Source organism: Amphiura filiformis, chromosome 19, assembly GCF_039555335.1.
Source record: "Amphiura filiformis chromosome 19, Afil_fr2py, whole genome shotgun sequence".
NCBI classification, from domain to species: Eukaryota; Metazoa; Echinodermata; class Ophiuroidea; order Amphilepidida; family Amphiuridae; genus Amphiura; species Amphiura filiformis.
In genome coordinates, this window is record NC_092646.1 from 29,963,856 (window position 1) to 29,985,777 (window position 21,922).

Below are 21,922 nucleotides of genomic sequence, written 5' to 3' on the forward strand. Positions count from 1 at the left end.
AGAATACAAAAGATATAGACAATTCAATAGAATACATAAGAAATCTTGAATTTAGCAAAGTGATGAAAACGATCCTCACAAATTTCCTAACTTTTCAATAGAATACAAAAGAAATAGACAATTCAATAGAATACATAAGAAATCCTGAATTTAGCAAAGTGATGAAAACGATCCTCACAAATTTCCTAACTTTTCAATAGAATACAAAAGAAATAGACAATTCAATAGAATACATAAGAAATCCTGAATTTAGCAAAGTGATGAAAACGATCCTCACAAATTTCCTAATTTTTCAATAGAATACAAAAGAAATAGACAATTCAATAGAATACATAAGAAATCCTGAATTTAGCAAAGTGATGAAAACGATCCTCACAAATTTCCTAACTTTTCAATAGAATACAAAAGAAATAGACAATTCAATAGAATACAAAAGAAATAGACAATTCAATAGAATACAAAAGAAATAGACAATTCAATAGAATACAAAAGAAATAGACAATTCAATAGAATACATAAGAAATCCTGAATTTAGCAAAGTGATGAAAACGATCCTCACAAATTTCCTAACTTTTCAATAGAATACAAAAGAAATAGACAATTCAATAGAATACAAAACAAATAGACAATTCAATAGAATACAAAAGAAATAGACAATTCAATAGAATACATAAGAAATCCTGAATTTAGCAAAGTGATGAAAACGATCCTCACAAATTTCCTAACTTTTCAATAGAATACAAAAGAAATAGACAATTCAATAGAATACAAAAGAAATAGACAATTCAATAGAATACATAAGAAATAGACAATTCAATAGAATACATAAGAAATTCTTAATTTAGCAAAGTGATGAAAACGATCCTCACAAATCTCCTAACTTTTCTATAGAATACAAAAGAAATAGACAATTCAATAGAATACAAAAGAAATAGATAATTCAATAGAATACAAAAGAAATAGACAATTCAATAGAATACAAAAGAAATAGACAACTCAATAGAATACATAAGAAATAGACAATTCAATAGAATACATAAGAAATTCTGAATTTATCAAAGTGATGAAAACGATCCTCACAAATTTCCTAACTTTTCAATAGAATACAAAAGATATAGACATTTCAATAGAATACATAAGAAATCTTGAATTTAGCAAAGTGATGAAAACGATCCTCACAAATTTCCTAACTTTTCAATAGAATACAAAAGAAATAGACAATTCAATAGAATACATAAGAAATAGACAATTCAATAGAATACATAAGAAATTCTTAATTTAGCAAAGTGATGAAAACGATCCTCACAAATTTCCTAACTTTTCAATAGAATACAAAAGAAATAGACAATTCAATAGAATACATAAGAAATCCTGAATTTAGCAAAGTGATGAAAACGATCCTCACAGATTTCCTAATTTTTCAATAGAATACAAAAGAAATAGACAATTCAATAGAATACATAAGAAATACTGAATTTTGCAAAGTGATGAAACCGATCCTCACAAATTTCCTAACTTTTCAATAGAATACAAAAGAAATAGACAATTCAATAGAATACATAAGAAATAGACAATTCAATAGAATACATAAGAAATTCTTAATTTAGCAAAGTGATGAAAACGATCCTCACAAATTTCCTAACTTTTCAATAGAATACAAAAGTAATAGACAATTCAATAGAATACAAAAGAAATAGATAATTCAATAGAATACAAAAGAAATAGACAATTCAATAGAATACAAAAGAAATAGACAATTCAATAGAATACATAAGAAATAGACAATTCAATAGAATACATAAGAAATTCTGAATTTATCAAAGTGATGAAAACGATCCTCACAAATTTCCTAACTTTTCAATAGAATACAAAAGATATAGACAATTCAATAGAATACATAAGAAATCTTTGAATTTAGCAAAGTGATGAAAACGATCCTCACAAATTTCCTAACTTTTCAATAGAATACAAAAGAAATAGGCAATTCAATAGAATACATAAGAAATCCTGAATTTAGCAAAGTGATGAAAACGATCCTCACAAATTTCCTAACTTTTCAATAGAATACAAAAGAAATAGACAATTCAATAGAATACATAAGAAATCCTGAATTTAGCAAAGTGATGAAAACGATCCTCACAAATTTCCTAACTTTTAATAGAATACAAAAATAGACAATTCAATAGAATACATAAGAAATAGACAATTTAATTGAATACATAAGAAATTCTGAATTTAGCAAAGTGATGAAAACGATCCTCACAAATTTCCTAACTTTTCAATAGAATACAAAAGAAATAGACAATTCAATAGAATACATAAGAAATCCTGAATTTAGCAAAGTGATGAAAACGATCCTCACAAATGTCCTAACTTTTCAATAGAATACAAAAGAAATTTACAATTCAATAGAATACATAAGAAATCCTGAATTTAGCAAAGTGATGAAAACGATCCTCACAAATTTCCTAACTTTTCAATAGAATACAAAAGAACTAGTCAATTCAATGGAATACATAAGAAATTCTGAATTTAGCAAAGTGATGAAAATGATCCTCACAAATTTCTCTCCCCTTCACAAGGGGGAGAGTAAAATTCAACGCGCCCAACGAGGCCGTGAAGCGGCCGAGAGGGTGCGCGGAGCGCGCCCAGCGAGGCCCCGAAGAGCTCCGAAGCGTGGCTTCGCCACTTCACAGCACTACTTTCAGCGGGTACTGGTCACGGCACTGGGTCCAGGGCTATGATGGACAAGCAAAACAATCTTTCTCAAATGAGCTATATTTTTTCTCTTTGCAGTAAATTTAATAGACACACATCGGATCTCTTTCTTTGTTTCTGTATTCGTTTCTTTCTGAATGTCATTGCAATGACAAATTGCAAATTGTTTATTTTTAGTCCATGTTGTCATGATTGTGAGTACCAAAATAGGCCTACGCGTGACCTGACATTTGGCGCAAAGCTTATAGTTGTCTTTACTGTCATGTTGTATTTTTAATTATCAATTCTTATATCTCCTATTTCAATAATCTTTATACATCTTTTATATTTGATACTCTTTCACTTTTCCAATATCACATTATTTACCTACCTATTCTAACAAAAAGCAATCTATGAATCACTTATGAACTTTTCATCTGCATCTATAATATACTTCTTTATCTTATTAATTCATATACTTTTAGCGTTTCTAAATGAAGGGACTGACTCCACCCCCATTATGATTTTAGTTTTGTTACGTATTGGGCGGGATGAATTATTTTTGCCACTTTTTGTTCTAGGTAGAAGAGGTTGAGCCCAATACGTATCAAATTGATACGTACTGGGATTTTGTTACGTATTGGGCTCTTACAGACGACCAGCTGCACATGAAAACCAATGATAGCATCTAGTTTATCAAGAGTTCCTTCGTGAAATGAAAAGAATGCATTGCACAACATTTCAAAATTGTTTTTACTGTTCTATCATGATACATGTATAATGATTCTATTTTTTCACTTAAAAAGATTAAAAGATAAATACATATTTCACATTCTGCTGTACAATTATATACATGTAGGCCTACTATGTCAATGTATTTATCATGGTAAATACTGTTCTCTTTGTCAATTAAGCATGTTAAAAGACAGACAAAATTGCACACTCTATTGTAAAATTAAAATCATGTCAACGAAATATTGCATATCATAATTATACGTTTGAAATTTTACACTAAAGATTTAAAATTCATTGATGATTTTCATCAAATCATAAGCACATTTTCCGAGTGTGCAGCAGCTGAACCCGACATTGCTTGAAATAAACAGTTTAGCCATTTTACAGTTTGGTCTTTAACATTATTGTTCGTTTACATGGATCACTCAGAGCCCCCTTCCTTCTGCGAGGCCGTCACCTGTAGCAATACACCTTGCTGCCCTGGTCTTAAATACAGTCATACTCAGCAAGTATTACATACTCATTTCTATACAAATGAATGTTCTCTTATTAACTGTACTGTATACGTATTTGGATATAACATTCTATTCAATTTCCTAAAAAGTGGCACAAAAGGGTTTTCATACATTTGTGTTTATTGCCAAAGGTGGCGCTTTCCACTTGCACAACTTTTTTTGAGACAGGCTGTATATATGTTGGTATGTAAATAAGCCTTTACCCGTTAGCTTTAATAAACCGAAACAATTATTTCAATCGGCTCTTTTGAAGCTATGTCCTTTTAAAGAAATATATCCGTTTTTCATTCTGTCCACGGAGGAGGGTTGGCTACATCAGAGATTGAAAAGTGCATACACCATGCATGAATATAAAACATTCCTCGATGATAACTTTGTGGGTCGGTTTTATGCCGTGTATGCTATAGTACGGTGTCTGATCTCCGCCAAATTCCCCCTTTTATTCATTATTTCCCCATTTTAAATTACCCACTCCTTTTGCAAAATACTTCCCCTTTTTGTAAATAGTTATCCCTTTTTACAAATAATTCCCCTTCTTGAATTTCCCCATTTTGTAAATAGTTCCCCCTTTTTACAAATAATCCCCCTTTTAAATGTCCCCGTTTTTATAAATAGTTCCCCCTCAGTTTTACTAAATACCCCCTTTTTATTTTCACCCATTTTGTAAATAGCTCCCCATTTTACAAATAATCCCCTTTTTAAATTTCCTCCTTTTTACAAATAGTTCCCCTTGTTGTAAATAGTTCCCCTTTTTACTTTCACCCATTTTGTAAATAGTTCCCCGTTTTTACAAATAATTCTCCCTTTTAAATTTTTCCCTTTTTACAAATAGGCCCTAGTTCCCCCATTTTTTACAAATAGTCCCCACTTTTTTTTAATTATTTGTTCCTTTTTTACTTTCCCCCTTTTTGTAAATAGTACCCCCTTTTTGTAAACAGTTAACCCTTTTAACTTTCCTCCCGCTTTTCACAAATAGATTCCCATTTTAAATAGTTTCTCCCTTTTTGGGCGGGTGCGGCGTGCCGCACCCGCCCTGTATTCTCTGACTATTGACCTACTTTTTCACATGCCGCAGTGTTGAGAAAATATTCGTGCCGGTTATATCCCAAACACCCACAGAGGTGATAGTTTACGGCAAGTTTTGTAATTATTACTTGCTTTTGATATGTAAGTAATACGATAAAGTCGTCATAGGCAGTAATGTGTTTGTATTAAAAGAAATAACAAAAATAATTATTTAAGTAATAGAAATATTATTTGGAAATTGCAGCAAGATTTGCAGATGTTTTTATTTGAACAGTACCAGTTCACCCAAGTTTGCTAGTTTTCCTAATCTTTGGGCTAAATTAACAGCATCGTGAAGGTCGTATATCATTTTGACAGCTTCTGTATGGACTTAAATACAGCTTGTATGTACATTGTGTTCAGTGTGTACATAGGCTATTTACTTTTCAAATCTTGTGACAAATTGTGCTTGATAATGCTTGTATAAGGTATTATAGACAAATTATTAGAATGCATGTGCACCAGTAGAAATGGCCCAGGTTGAATAAAATAAATAAACATATGAATGAATATTTTATTCCTGGATTATTTTTTGTTGGGACAAAATAATGATATAGTTTGACGCTTTGAAATACAGTTATGTTAATCATAATAAAGTTACAAAGTTAAAAAATAATATCGAAATATTGTAAAATCAAAGTTTTCCCCTCGAGTTGTATCAAAACAACATATTGAGGAAATTGATATGACAGATTTTGAAACTTTGATATGGAAAGATAACCCTGTTGTCTCACCAGAGAAGATGAGCAGAAGTATTTCTATCTGATGATAAAAAAACCTCTAGGTATGATTACGAAAATGTTTTAAATAACTATTATCTACAACAGTTTTATAACAATGTTTTATATAAAATGTTAACATAAAACGTCTTCTGTTATGATGTGAAGGGTTAATATAAAAACAGGGAAAATCTGTTCCAACTGACCAGCAGAGATAAGCAATAGATAAGATTAAAATCAGGGAAAATATGACACAACCTCCAATGGGGGAATAACAAACGTATAGGCCCCTAAACGTATAAAGTTAAAAACTCTTTAACTATGTTTATACGTTTTGTGTTATTCCCCCATTGGAAATCGATGTTGTGTCATATTTTCCCTGTTTTTAATTGTGAAGACTTACTCATCATAGTCTTTCATTTCTCTTGACAATTTTTTTATTTGCCCGCCCTATTCCTTTTAAAGGAATTTTTATTAAATAATACTCCCTTTTTGTTTTGGTACTCCCCGTTTTCCGTGCGTAGGCTTTACCAGTAAGCCTGGACACTGGAGAGTACCGTGCACTCACTAGAGCTCATTCCGCTACATCCATTATTGGAAAGGCGTTCGTCATGAATTTGGATACCAACGTAGGTAGATTTATAGCCTGTTGTGCAAGCGCCCGCTAAATTCAATGGGTTAGGGATCCGTCAACTTTTATGCACGTTTATAGAAGGGCTTTACAAAGAGCAAATCCGATATGATTGATAAACCAAATGATGTTCAGAATGTTAAACGGGTGAAATGGCATGCATAAATATTTATGCTGGTCAAATTCATAGCAATGATGTTTGAAAGTCTGTGAAGAATGTCTAAAACAGGGATATGTCAGAGACAACAAACAACTGGCTGCCACTGTTACAGAAGCGTAGATAATAAGAATTGTTTGTGCTATATATTCAAAAAGTTAGCACCAAAGTTTAAAACAAGCGGTCGTAACAGTGAAATGACAATAAAAGCATCCATTTATAGAACGGGCCTGGACAAAATGGGCATTGCATATTTATGACAGCTTTATTTTTAAGCCAGTTCCGAGTAATTTTGGCTAGTTTGTTTGCAGACAAATGAACCAGGGACTTCAGTCAGTGGTGCACGGCTCAAAAATCCAAAATGAATTAGTATGTGTTAGATGAAGAATTAAGTAGTAAGCCGACGGCTATCTTTTCTTTTTAAAAAGTTGAGACAAGTCCAAAATAATAACGATTAATATTAAAGCCAATCTAATCATGTGATTCGAATTCCAATCTCCTGGCCTTTTCCTGGGTCTATATTTAGTTAGCATTATATAATTCAGATTTATGATTGTTCTTAAATGTAGATCTATAATCCTATAGAATTCATAAATTACATACTAAGTATCATTTTATTCATTTTATTTAGCTCAAGAATTTGTATCAGACAATAACAAGCTTTCAACGTGTATGCTGGACTATTTCAATATCGAAGTAGGGGGGCTACATGTATGCACGATAGAGGCGTGATTCTATAAAGCCTATAAAACCAATGGTCTATGATAAAACACAGCATGTAGCCTACTAAATGAATCCGCACGCCACGCATACCAAAAAGCGGGGCGAAAGTACAAATCGGGGAATCGAATTTGAAAAGGGAGAAAGTAAAAATGGGATAAACCATTCTTGAGTATAAAAAGAAAAAACTATTTACAATAAGGGGGTGAGTATTAAAAGGGGAACTATTTACAAAAAGGGGGAAAGTAAAAAAGGGAACAACAATTTACAAAAGGGGGAACTATTTGTAAAAAAGGGGGGACATTTAAAAGGGGAATTATTTATAAAAAAGGGGGAACTATTTACAAAACGGGTGAAATTAAAAAGGGGGAAATATTTACAAAAATGGGAACTATTTGTAAAAAGGGGAAAATTTAAAACGGGGAATTATTTGTTAAAAGGGGAACTATTTGCAAAATGGGTAAAAATAAAAGGGGAACTATTTACAAAAAAGGGGAACTATTTGTAAAAAGGGGAATTTAAAAGGGGAATTATTTGTAAAAAGTGGAAACTATTTGCAAACAGGGGGAATTAAAAGAGGGGAATTTTTTGGTAAAAAGGTGGGGTAAGTAAATATCGGGGAATTAATAATAAAAGGGGGATTTGGCGGAGATCAGACACCGTACTATAGACAGTAATAGCATCCATCTATTAGATAAATTCAGATGACTTTCTTTTTCAAATTAAAAATAAACTGTCCTTCTTATTTGTTTTCTCTCTTTCAGTGACTTTCTTTTTATTTTATTCCACACTAAAGCATTGCTTTGTCTTTTTAGCGTATTTTTTCTTTCTTTCTAAACACTATCCCTCATTATACTCAAACATGTTCAACATTCAAACCCGTTTAAAAAGTGACTGCATTAAGCGACATACATTCCATTTTAAACTTCAGAACTCGTTATTTTTTCCTGTTCACGTGCGCACATACATGTAGGTCTTCCATATCTGGGTATATCAAATACCCAGATTTGGAAGCGTATATGCCCTGTGCATGGTCAGGTTGTAGACTGTACATGTATAATAGCATCCATTTCTTAGAAAAGATCTTTGGAATGAATTTCTGTCTCAAAATTAAAAATAAAGTATGTTTCTTTCTTGTATGTTTTCTCTCTTTCAGCGTCTTTTCTTTCAATTTTATTCTACATTATTTAACAAAACATTGGTTTGTCTATTTTGGCCTGTATTTTGGATGTATAGGCCATATTAACCAGTTTTGAACTGATTTTCTTTCTTTCATACTTTTTTTTTCTTCCTTTCTTTTCATCATACATCGGGCTAATTATCCGTTTGAATGGCAGAATGGACAGGAAACCCATGTTTGTTTGTTTCTTCCTTCATTCTTAGGGCTATAAACAATATCCCTCATGCATGTTCCCCACTAGTTCCACTTCTACTAGCAAACACCACACCTACACTGTAAATTCAAACGTTTAGGTTTTAAACACGTATATTTAAACACCTCCAGATAAGTAGTTTTTAAACACAAATGTGTTTATTTCCTACAGGGTGTGTTTACAACCTACTCTGCGTAATGGATAAACACATTTAGTGTTGCTATATTAAAGGGGCATTTCGTGATCCACAGCCTCATCCCCCACTTTTCTCAAAAAAAGTTGAGATTTTTATATCACTGGAATACTCTGGCTACATAATGTTTATGTACAAAATATTTCTTGCAGATTAATTCGTTTAGCAAAGATATCGCGAAATTTGAATTTCGTTCTGGTGCACCAGAACGAAATTACAACGTATTGTCTATGGAGCAGTGTAATACACATAATCATGCATAACTCGCAAACGCAAAATCGGAATCAACTGAAATTTTGGGAATATGCTTTTTTCGTGGATATGTACTGAAAAATGTCATAAAAAGAGGATGCTAGGATCACGAAATACTCCTTTAACTGTTTAATGTTGTATTAAACATAATGTTTCATATAATAAACACTGTACTCAGACACAAATAAACACTAAACTAAATATTCTGTTTAAGTGGTCAACACTTTGTTTATTGAAATAAACACAAACTGAATTTATTAATTAAACACATGCAAGTGTTTATCAGGCTGTAATACTTTTTAAACACAGCAAGGCATTTACTTAACGTTACCAATTCTAAACACAATGTTTAAATCACAATTGAAATTAAACACATGTACAAAGTTTTTTTTTTTTTTAAAGAGATTCATCAGGAATACAATATTCAGATTACAAAGTTTTTCATCGTATAATTCCAAGAAAAAAACTCACTTTTTTCCATACAGTTTCGGCAATCCACTCTGTTGCCTTTCTCAATGGTGTCTGCCAATAGATCCTTTGTTGGATGGTATGACGTCCATGTAACATGTACAAAGTATATACAATGCAGCGTGCACGCCATCGGCACAAGCCATGTGGCGCTTAAAAAAAAAATAATAATAATAATAAAATCCGAAAACGAGCTTGATTCAGTGACAGCCCGATCAGGGAAATGTAACTTCAGTCACTAAATGCCAGTGGTCATGGTGGCAAGTTCATTTTTGTTTATTATTTTCCATTCATCATTAACTATAATTTTTACATACATGTAACTGTTTAATGCTAAAAATGTTTGTAAAAACAAGAAACATCCTAGGCCATAAAACTCATGAACTTCAGGGGCGATCCCCGCCGGGGCTGGATGCTGTGACGCTACGCTCTCTAGGATAGTGAAGCTTGAGTAATTCTATTTTCTAAAAGGGGAGCTTCAGATACTTAACTTGAGTTCCCCTACTCTAAACACTTTAATAACTAAATGTTTTGCTATTTCAGTGTTAAACTTCATTGAAAAAAATGTTTAGGACTTAAACACTTATTTAAACACATTTTTTCTATATGACTTATATTAAACATTTTAAATACATAAACATGTTTAGCAATTTTCCACAATGTTTACCTTCTAAACATGTTACAAGGTGATAAATGAATGTGTTTATTTTGCTAAACAGTTTTTATAATGTTTTTGCCAGTCTAACTCTCAGCCCAGAAATACATGTACTATAATTGTGAGTTGCCAAAACTTCTTAATTATTCATGCAAGCTACAATAAATGTATACATTTGTTACTGTAAATGGAGAAGTCAGCCAAAATTACTGGGGTGGGGGGGGTGGGGTGGATAAAACATCTATTTTGAGATTATCAAAAAAATCAACCTTTTATTGTTTATAAATTAAAGGCTCAATTACATGTATATAGTTTTCAGAACCACTGGAAACTCAACATTTGTTTTTGGTACACTTTTTGAAATTAAGAAACTTTGAAGAAAAATATATCCGCGGGGGTTGTATTGGATGCCCTGCTTTTGAAGGCCGAGACTTGGCCGGGGATTTCCTTAAGATTCATGCCCCGCCCACTGGGGGCTTGCCGAGGAGTGGAACATTTTAATTAAAGCTCCGGCCATCCCCAGGTACCAAGGGGCCGGGACTGCATTTGACTGGTGCATTTTAAATAATACCTAGAACACTTGACCCGAGATCATATCATCACCAGACTTGTAATATTCCATCACATTTGAAATTGAGACCTGATTTTCTGGGGCACCCTGTTCTTACCACAAAGAAGTGAAAATTTATAAAAATGGAAAAATCATCACTAAATTATTACTTCCTCTAAATTGAAAGGGTCAATGCAATAACGTGGTAACCCTCACCCCTCCACATGTTACCGGTTTTATGTAAATTTAATGAAAACGTTCTATATTGGAAATACATAATTTGAAAGTGGACTGTTAGTAGGGTATGATTAAGGAAATAATGTGTGGGTTAGCACTGTACTGCAGCAAGTTTTTACAATACAGTTGTGTATTGAATTTGCTTGCAAAGAAAGATTGTTTCCAACAGAGTGTGATGTGCCTAAGATATAATGGCTTGCCAAAAGTGCACAAAACAGACCCATCGTTTCCAGCATTGGGTCAGTTAGTTACAACTCTTTGAGATTCTTGGCTGACATTCTTAGTTCGGTTGTTGGAAAAACACCTCGCCACATTAAAGACACTACTTTAGCAATTTGTGGATGTTTTCATCTTTCTACTTCCAAGTTCTTAACGGGTTATGAGATCATCTAGAAACCCTGAACTGCTGAAGCTGAATTGACATTTTCGGCAAATCCCATAAGCCTTTGCCAGTAGACCTGAGGTGTCGTCAATTGACGTCACGCCGATGCGCACATCCTTACTTCGTCCTTCACGGTTTTGAAATGCGCATGACTTCGCGATGTTCACTAAACGATGTGTGCATCGGCGTGACATCAAATGACAACATCTCCGGTCTACTCGCAAAGGCTTACGGGATTTACTGAATAGGTTGATATACAAAAATATTGGATATTGACACACCTCATTCATCAATTTTGTATCTAATCAGGTATAATTCTAGTTGATCTAATCAACCTTCAAAAAATGTCTGGGCAATACACCACTAGTATTACCCACATTCACACAAAAATGGTTGGTTTGGTACTGACATGAGTAGATTCCAAATAGCACAACATTCAGGTTGTTCATGTATACATCGACCAAATAAGATACATGCATTCTTGAAACCAATAACATCTCAGACGATGGTTAACATGTTATTGCACTAATTACAATTTACAGCTTTACATACAAATATGCCATTTATCTTCCATTGCAACATATGTTACACAACTGACAGATCTTAAGAGTTCCAAAAGGGTTCCACATGTAATTACAACATCATACCCCGATCATACCCAGATTAAGCCTCAAAATAAACAGATCTGGACCCGAAGCCACACATTTGGAAAAAGCCGCTCCTGGTCCTGAGATTACCTAGTGAATCAGGTGCCATTTTTAAAGAGCTAAGAGTCATTTAAATTTAAATTACACATTAAATAAAAAACCTGCTTTAACTGCCAGGCTCTATTTAAAAAAAATTGTAGAGCCTGGTTCATATGATTTTGGTGTGGACCAGGAGCCAAAATGTTATTACCATTGGGTAAATGGCTCCTGGGTGCCTGGTTATTTTGAAGCTTGAGTCCCCGATCATACCCCAAAAGTCCTTATTGAAATGCCTGACATGAAATTACGAAACCATTTCAAAAACTGTTCTGTAATTACAAACTTCAGAAGGGAACATTTTCATAGGAGGGTTGAAAATTAATTGGTAATTGTCACTAAATTCAGCTATTGGTGGGATGAATGTTAGACAGTCAGGTACATGTGGGGACACAATCGCCCCATTAAAAAAGTTGACATTGTTCAATTTGTTCTTCTATAGCCCAGTGCAATTTTTGCCTGCAATACTGTGAAATACCACATGGTTTGTATGCAATTGACTAATAAAAATTGAAAATTGTATCTTGATTTAGGACTATAAATGAGAACCCATTTATTTTTGTTGATGGATTTATCATCACATCCCATTATTTATATCTAAATATTATACCCCTAAATCATCAGTGATGTTTACTTAGTTGACACGAAGCATGCAAAATGTGTATACATTTGTGTATTTTACACTATTTCAGGCAAAAATGCACAAGGCTATTCAAGTCCAATGTTGATTTTTCAGAGGGTTATCACTCCCCTGTCCCCAGCAGTATGCTACAGGTGGCAGATACTTGGTAGACCCCTTGCCTACATGTACATACGGCTCAGGTGTAAGAAGTGTTTGGGGGAGCGAGTAAATGTGTGGGTACTCAAATTGAAACACAAGGCAATCAGTTGGAGAAAGGCACCTGCAGAGCTATCCACACACTGTATGTTCACACCATCTCCTACAATGTAGTTTGTTTCCTTGAATATTACAAGATGAGGCGGCTTGTTTTTTCACTCTTCAGTGCAGTGTTGATATCTGAAACATCCTGTCATAAAAACACAAAAGGAATCATTTTTAATTCATGTAGCCTAAACATTTTGCAAAACCAGGTTACAGGATTTTTTTATATCTTGCAACACATATTTTAAAAGGGCATTTCGTGATCCACAGCCTCATCCGACCACTTTTCTCAAAAAAAGTTGCAATTTTTATACCACTGGAAACCTCTGGCTACATAATGTAGCAAAAATTTCTTGCAGATTAATTCGTTTAGCAAAAATATTGTCAATACCAGAACGAAATTACAACAGTGGCCTATGGAGCAGTGTAATACACATTATCATGCATAACTCGCAAACGCAAAATTGGAATCAACTGAAATTTTGGAAATAAGCTTTTTCATGGATATCTACTGAAAATGTAATAAAAAGAGGATGCTAGGATAACAAAATCCTCCTTTAAATACACGAGTTTTAAGTCTTAAAAGACTTTAGAGCAAAATATATTAACTTGTATAGTGAGAGGATAGAGGGATAAGGGAGAGGAGAGCAGAGGACACCTGATTCACAGCTTGGTCCATGTCCAAGAGGTCAAAAATCTCCAAGTCTCTTTCTGATTTGACATGTGCAGAGATAGTTTTTGTTTTGTTTGTTTTTTTTCTTCTTTTGCCTGGGTTATCATTGAGTGGATATTTCAAGGTATCCTCTGTTCTGCCATGAGACCCAGGGGTCACATTGAAATAGTAACACTTTAGTGGAGAATTTTATAGTAACATTTAGTAAAGAAATATTGCACAGCAAATAACTAAAAAAACCTTAATATATGGCATTAATTTGAGGGATTTTACCCATTTTATAATATTGTTTAAAAAAAATTGTTGGACAAGCTGTGTACAGCATCCTGCCTGATTGTCGGAAGTTCAGGGTGCTCTATGTGGATTCAGCTTGAATGATGCAACACATACATGCACATTTATTGTGCTTATTTTACAGTATCACACAAAATTGCATTTAACTGTACATGCACTGTTTGAGATTTTTTGTTTCAATAGTACAAGAAAATACACACAATACAAAAGTTCAGTTGAAAATAATAATAGGGAATTCAAATGTTCCCAGGTGTACTAACCTCTTTAACGCTGATAATAGACTTTGTCTTGTCTCCCTTTCCCCTATCCAATGCGGAATGCTTCTCCATAGCTTGTATGGCACTGATCATCTGTCATTAAAAAACAAAGAAATTTAGAAAGTTTACCTTTAATTTTAGTCTGCTAAAATTTAATAACTATATGAATACAATTATCAACCAATTGAAGACATGGGTGCAAAATCTGCAAATGCTCAATTTTGCTGCCAAATTGAGTTAGGCATGGTTTTATTAAAAGTTGGCGAGTGGAATACGCAAGAAATAACTGAGTCAAAAATCAATAGATAACAAGTAGACCACCTAACGGATCTTACGCCAATTGCGGAGGTTGGTATTGTGTGGAGATATCTGGCATGCGCAATGCAATGTTGTGCAGTTTGTATTGGAAGGAGATTGGTGGCTTGAGAGAGTATCTTGAGGAATGGAAGTGTTTTTAGTTTTTTTAATTTTGATTTTGAAGCCATTTTTTTAAACAGCCTAGATAACAGCCTTGAAGAATATTTATTATACTATTCTTCAAGGCTTATTTTCTCAAAATTATACCGTAAAATATGCAAATTGGGTACCTAGGCTCATGCGATTTTAGCAGATTTAACAATAAGCACCTCAAAAGAGACCATTTTTGACATAAAAACCTGTTTTACATTTTTTTGAAAAAAATGCTCCCTTCACCCTAAAAATGGGGTTTTAAATGTTCAGTTTCCTGTACTTTAGTACATGAGAGACATTCTTCAAAGTTTTTTTTGCCTGATAACATGGCCTACATGACTGAATTTGATATATAATGCGCAATATAAAAACGATGATTCATCAAATTCCCACCCCTTCGGTATGTGGGAGGGGCCCACATGGGGAGTGGGTAATTGCATTTCAAAGCTCCTGGCTTGTTTTATACTTTTAATAAAAAGTGATTCCTTCTTCCATAAAACATGCTAGCTTTTAAAGTTGTGAGTTTCCTATACTTTTGTACATGAGAGACATTCTTTTGCCTAATAACATATGGCCTACACGACTGAAATTGATATATGGTCAATTCCAGCCAAAGCGGGCCAAAATTCTCTCTGGGGCCATTTTGAAAATGTTTTCCTTTTCAATTCTAGACTTATCAAATGAGACGATCATGTCTAGTGAATCATCAGGTGGAAGTGCCATCGGATTGAAAAATAACTTTTCTTGCTAGACCAAATAAAGTGTTAAATGCGCATATGCATGTTACCCATTTAATTCAAGCATTTTTCACCTGTTGTACGCCATAAAATTTCACTTTCTTTAATATCTTTCAATATTTTATGTGTGACTCATATACACTAGAAACCGGTGAAGACTTTGAACGTAAAATAGAATTTGATTACATATCTACAAAGAAATATTTTGGTTATTACAAATTTTAAGAAAGAACCAGGTGTACAGTTAAGATTGTGTCAATTCTTCGAACTCTTTCCAAAGTGGCTGTCATTTAACATTACTGTATTATTTGAAAGATTAGAATAAATGCTTCATATAAATATAAAGTTAGATTTTGTATCTCGTCGCAGGATGAGGATCTCGGATGGATTCGTGGGTAACAGCGTCTGGAAAATAGCAATTCCTACTAATTTTTTTAATAAAAATAAAAAATACTTTTCCGTATGTCAATAATTCAGGCTGCAATGGCACTAAAATGAATTTTAATCAAAATACAGACTACATGGAATATTTAGAATGGATCATTATGGCATTTTGGGTATAAAAGTTTTGAGAATAATGAAGTTGCCAAATTCAAATAGACAGAGCAAACAGTTTTATATTATTATTTTAGTAAAATCATTCCATATTTTCATGCAGCAATATTCTATTAACTCGTGTTTGACAGTTCCTATGAACTAAAACACTATCAATACATTGTTAACTATAATTTAAGTAGGGATTAGTGGGTAACCAAAATGTTTGTGGGTAACACATATTTGAAGGTATGTATTGGTAAGCGGCAAAATAGAAACTATTACAGAAGGTTGGAAACCACCATGCGGTTATTCCTCCATTGTGTTTCAATGATTCCCGTTTCTCTAACTAATTGCATTTACCCAGAAAATGGTAATTTAGGATAATCAATCAAAACTTCATGATGCAGCTTCAGTATACCTTCAAGAGGACGCTATTAAACAGGACTGTTTTGGAACCTATTTCGCATGTTTTCAAAATGTTAAGATGCATAAGAAACATATAATTTACTGAGTAAATCCTTGGATTCGTGGGTAACGCCGAATTCGTGGGTAAAGCTACCGTTTGGGGTTTGCGTTTCTTAGGTGTATAAACTGTAAGTACTGTCAAAATTATAGCATACCCATGGCTTGAATATGTGCTGATTTAAACTTAAAATAAACAATCTCCTTATTTGTCAAGGTTAGCATCTATTCGGGATTCGTGGGTAACAAAAGTTTAAACCGTCAGAGATTCTTTTTAAAGCGGTGAACGATTTTTACGATTTACAATTTTAAGCGCTTGTCAAACTAAATTCAGTGTCCAAAGTCATTAAATGTCAATTTAAGTTATGGCGATTATATTTGCTGGACTCGTGGGTAACAGTTGATACGTGGGTAACGTCAAATTTGATTTTATGGAATTTTATGGGTAAAACGTATTTGCATAAAATAATCACTTGGACCTCAGAATTATAGAACGAAACTTCGTTTCATGATATAGTCATTTATGGCATATTCACTTAACATTTTCAGAACGATCATTTTATTTTTGATACGCGGGTAACAAAATTATTAGCCAAATTGACTTAATGGCCTCTAGAGTCCACAAACTTTGGTGGAATTCAATCGTTTTACATATGATGAGAGAGCATGCAAACGTCTTTTCTAACGGTAATAATTTCATTTTGATTGAAGGACATTCAATGACATATATGGTGCTTTATCTTTGAATTCGTGGGTAACGCCAAATCATTTAAGCTATCATAACTTGTCCCCTGGTATGACTTGCTAGTAAAGGCCTACATGCACAAAGAGAGCACATTGGACGTGACATGATATGCTCCATCAATAACGTGATTTCCTTTATTAATGACATTTTAAAGTGGAAAGTTAACATAGAGAGAATTTTGTCCCGCTTTCGCTGGAATTGACCATATACAAATGTAATGCATAATATAAAGCGATGATTCATCACATTTTGACCCCCCCCCCACACCTTCGGGTATTTGGGAGGGGGCCCACATGGGGGGTACTAATGTGCATGAAGAATACATTGTATGATAAGAATAATTTGTAAAATTAGTGATGTCACTACAAATTGGGACTAAAATAGTAGGCCTATCCCAAGGGAAATACATACAAATGAGGTACCTCAACCCATGCGATTTGAGCAGATTTAACAATAAGCACCCCAAAAGAGACCATTTTTGACATAAAAACCTGTTTTAGACTTTAAAAAAAGAAGAAAAACACCAAAGTACTGGTATACGTATTTACCATGGTCACACAGGCATGTAACTCCTTGGTTGCCTCATGTTGGATTCTTGAAGTGAAGCTTCAGATTCACAATAACATATAGTTGCTGACCAGGTGTGAAGAATCACAGTCTGCGACAACACAATAAGTAGGCCCCATCCAATAGTAGCGTTTTGAATGCTGTACAATGTAGATGCATCATAGGCCTATATTTAGGTATTTAGGACTTATTACTGGACCGTTATTAAGTCTGCAAAAGACAACAAAACAAGAATACATTTAGTACGGTACTGATATCTTCTTGCAAAGAAAACTGATGTGTACATGTAATTGTAACACCACTGAACAATAAATAAATTTAATTTAAGCAAACGCCGACTTAGGTGCTTTGACATTAAAGCCATATTGTAACATTTGCTGAGGAAGATGCCCTCATTTCTTTTTTAATTCTGTTGTTTTTAGATGATTGTAATCAGTTGGGACAGTATTTTTTGTGGGACATGAGAGCACATCAGACATATTGAATTGCATTCTGAATACAAAGAATGTAATTTTGAGTGTGATACCGTAATCAATTTCCAATAATCAATATTTGACCAAAAATCAGGATACACCTTCCCAATAAGTCAATTTTGTCTGATCGATCAATTTGAATAATCAATTTCCAATAATCAATATTTGACCAAGTTATCAAGATAACCTTTAGAATAAATCAATCGATCTGATGATTCTGATCGGTCAATTTCAATCAATCAGCAATACCATACCATTTCAAAATTTGAAGAAAGTTTAGTTGACATTGAAAATTTGAGTGTGGTACCGTTGATCAATTTCCAATAATCAATATTTGGCCAATTAATTAGGATACACATTCCCAATAAGTCAAGTTAGTCTGATTGATCAATTTGAATAATAAATTTCCAATAATCAATATTTGACCAATTTATCAGAATACACCTTTTCAATAACTCAATCGATCTGATGATTCTGATCGGTCAATTTCAATCGATCAGCAATACCGTACCATTTCAAAATTTGAAGAAAGTTTGACATTGAGAATTTTGAGTTCGGCGCCATAATAAATTTGCAATAATCAATATTTGACCAATTAATCAGGATACATACATGTACACCTTCCCAAAGTCAATTTAGTCTGATCAATCAATTTGAATAATCAATTTCCAATAATCATTATTTGACCAAATCAGGATACACCTTTCGAATAAATCAATCGATCTGATGATTCTGACTGGTCAATTTCAATCGATCAGCAATTCCATACCATTTCAAAATTTGAAGAAAGTTTGACATTGAAAATTTTGAGTGTGGTACCATAATCAATTTCCAATAATCAATATTTGACCAATTAATCAGGATACATGTACTTCCCAAGAAGTCAATTTAGTCTGATCAATCAATTTGAATAATCAATTTCAAATACCGTACTGTAATCAATATCTGACCAATTTATCAGGATACACCTTTCGACAATCAATCTGATTCTGATCGGTATACCATACCATTTCAAAATTTGAAGAAAGTTTAATTTGACATTGAAAATTTTGAGTGCTGTACGGTACCATAATCAATTTCCAATACCGTAATCAATTTCCAATACCGTAATCAATATTTGACCAATTAATATACTTCCCAATAAGTCAATTTAGTCTGATCGATCAATTTGAATAATCAATTTCCAATAATTAATATTTGACAAATTTATCAGGAGAACCTTTCGAATAAATCAATCAATCGATATGATGATTCTGATTTACGGTACCGTAATCAATTTCCAATTTATAATCAATATTTGACCAATTAATTAGGATACCGATACACATTCTGAATAAGTCAATTTAGTCTGATCAATCAATTTGAATAATCAATTTCCAATAATAAATATTTGACCAATTTATCAGGATACACCTTTCGAATAAATCAATCGATCTGATGATATTGATCGGTCAATTTCAATTGATTCAATTGATCAGCAAGACCGTTCCATTTCAAAATTTGAAGAAAGTTTAATTTGACATTGAAAATTTTGAGTGCGGTACCGTAATCAATTTCCAATAATCAATATTTGACCAATTCATCAGGATCCACATCAAGTCAATTTAGCCTGATCGATCAATTTGAATACCATAATCAATTTCCAATAATCAATATTTGACCAATTCATCAGGATCCACCTTTCGAATAAATCAATCGATCTGATGATTCTGATCGGTCAATTTCGATCGATCAGCAATACCATACCATACCATTTCAAAATGTAAAGAAAGTTTAATTTGATATTGAAAATTTTGAGTGTGGTACCGTAATCAATTTCCAATAATCAATATTTGACCAATTAATCAGGATACACATGTATAGTCAATTTAGTCTGATCGATCAATTTGAATAATCAATATTGACCAATTTATCAGGATACCGTACTACACTAGATATTTTGAACCTGCATGCAAAAGAACATGCGTGGGGAATTGTGTAGTTTGGGATTGACCGATCTCTGTACTCTGAGTGCCCCTTTAACTTACTGTACTCGAGAACTCTAGCTTCGAATTTGCATGTGCGATAGTTTATACGCATTCGATGCTAGAGTGCATTGCTATTATTTTTCGGTCGGACAGCGGTGCACTTTTTTGCACCGTGGGTTATTATTCTGTTTAATGTTGAAATTTGGAAGAAAATTATTTCGATGAATGTCAGCTGTATCTTTTTGAGCGAGATTTATACCTATTTAGTCTAAAATTTTGCTGAAGTGTAATTTTAGCAACATTTTTGATGCAATCCGATGTACATGGTCATGATCTAGCCCGAAACATCATGGCCCTGTTCCTTCCTCACTAGGGCCATGAATGCCCTACGTACGTAAAAACGGGGCACCGTGAACTCATGTCGCGGTGATGACGTACGTCACACTGACGGCATCTATTTATAGGAAGAATTCAAAACACGGCGACGATAACAGTGACAAGTCTGGTCTTTTACATCCTCAAATGTGCTAAAATTTACGAACATGCATGCACCAAATATGTTTTGTTTTTCATACATGTGAGGAATGGTAGGAAGTGGTATTTATGGGATAAAATAGTGGTATTTTATGTGTACCCTGGACCAGATACAATGTATGCTCATTGTCTCAGACCTTCGACGGAGAAGGACAGTGTAAATCGAGTGACGGACAGTGGAAATCGTAGTGACGGAGGTGTGAGTAGGCTCCCTCGGGCTAGTCATGATCGTGATCGGATGTGTTTAGTGTTTACCTGAACTTCCATCTTCATGATCTTGCTTTACAATAGGCCTACGTTATACTGCCACTGCGTATTGCTGTATGGAACCAGATACTTGCTTTACACGGTGTCATGCTTCACAAGCCTTCAGCGAATCCGACTAGATTTTGAATGCAATGGTCTCTAGCCTAAGCAAATTCTTGGCTAGACTTCTCGAGCAACCTAAAAACATGCACATACTATGTAGGTATGCTAGGTGAATTCAAATTTGCCATCAAACTGCATCATTTTATATATCAAATTAAAGCAAGAGTAAACAAAGCCAAAACTGAAAACCTTTTTTTCATAGCACTTTCCGTAGCAAAGTTACATCTTGTCAAAAATTTACTTTCATCAAACAATGTCAAAAAGATTCAGCTAGCAAAATTCCCCAAAACGTCATTTTGGGGGTGTTTCTAGATCTTAGTCTCATTATGATAGCAGCTTTTTTTAATGGAACTGCTATCAAAATCCCTCTAAAATTCCAAGTGCGATTGTCTTATCACCATAAAAAATCATATATTTGGGTAAAGTGAAGTATAGAAAACATATTTATGTAGGTTTCTTTCTTCGGCCAGTTGTTTTAAATTTCTATGTAAAAATGCATTGACATTGTCGGCGAATTTGGCTGACTAGCTGACTGGCATATACCTATACTACATTGTACATGTATGATACTATGCATGGATCATGGTATGTAAAACTTTAAGCTTACCGGTATCTTATGCATGTGACATGTCATTTATGAAAGTAACATATAGTTTAAGGGTGTACAAGAAACTAGCTGATCAGATTACTTAAAAACTTCGTAATAAAAGTTGCTTACCTTCTGGTAATTATTTAGTAGTATTAGCAGCACAAAACCAACCGGGAAATTTGAAAACTAATCATTGTTGAACGACACACGGTACACGTACTTGAAATACAGCAGACACTAATGGACCTAGCATACAACCATAGAGGGCAGGCTAATGATGTTTTCAAGTGAGA

General features: G+C 33.6%; 1 long non-coding RNA gene across 1 annotated transcript; it reads right to left on the bottom strand.

The window, feature by feature from the left end:
- Window positions 1-11,146: 11,146 nt before the first annotated feature.
- Window positions 11,147-21,922, bottom strand: LOC140141158 (uncharacterized). Its single transcript, XR_011857364.1, has 4 exons — window positions 21,759-21,922; window positions 17,679-17,907; window positions 14,203-14,292; window positions 11,147-13,120 (listed from the first exon to the last, which is right to left on the bottom strand). It is a non-coding gene; the product is annotated as an uncharacterized lncRNA (long non-coding RNA).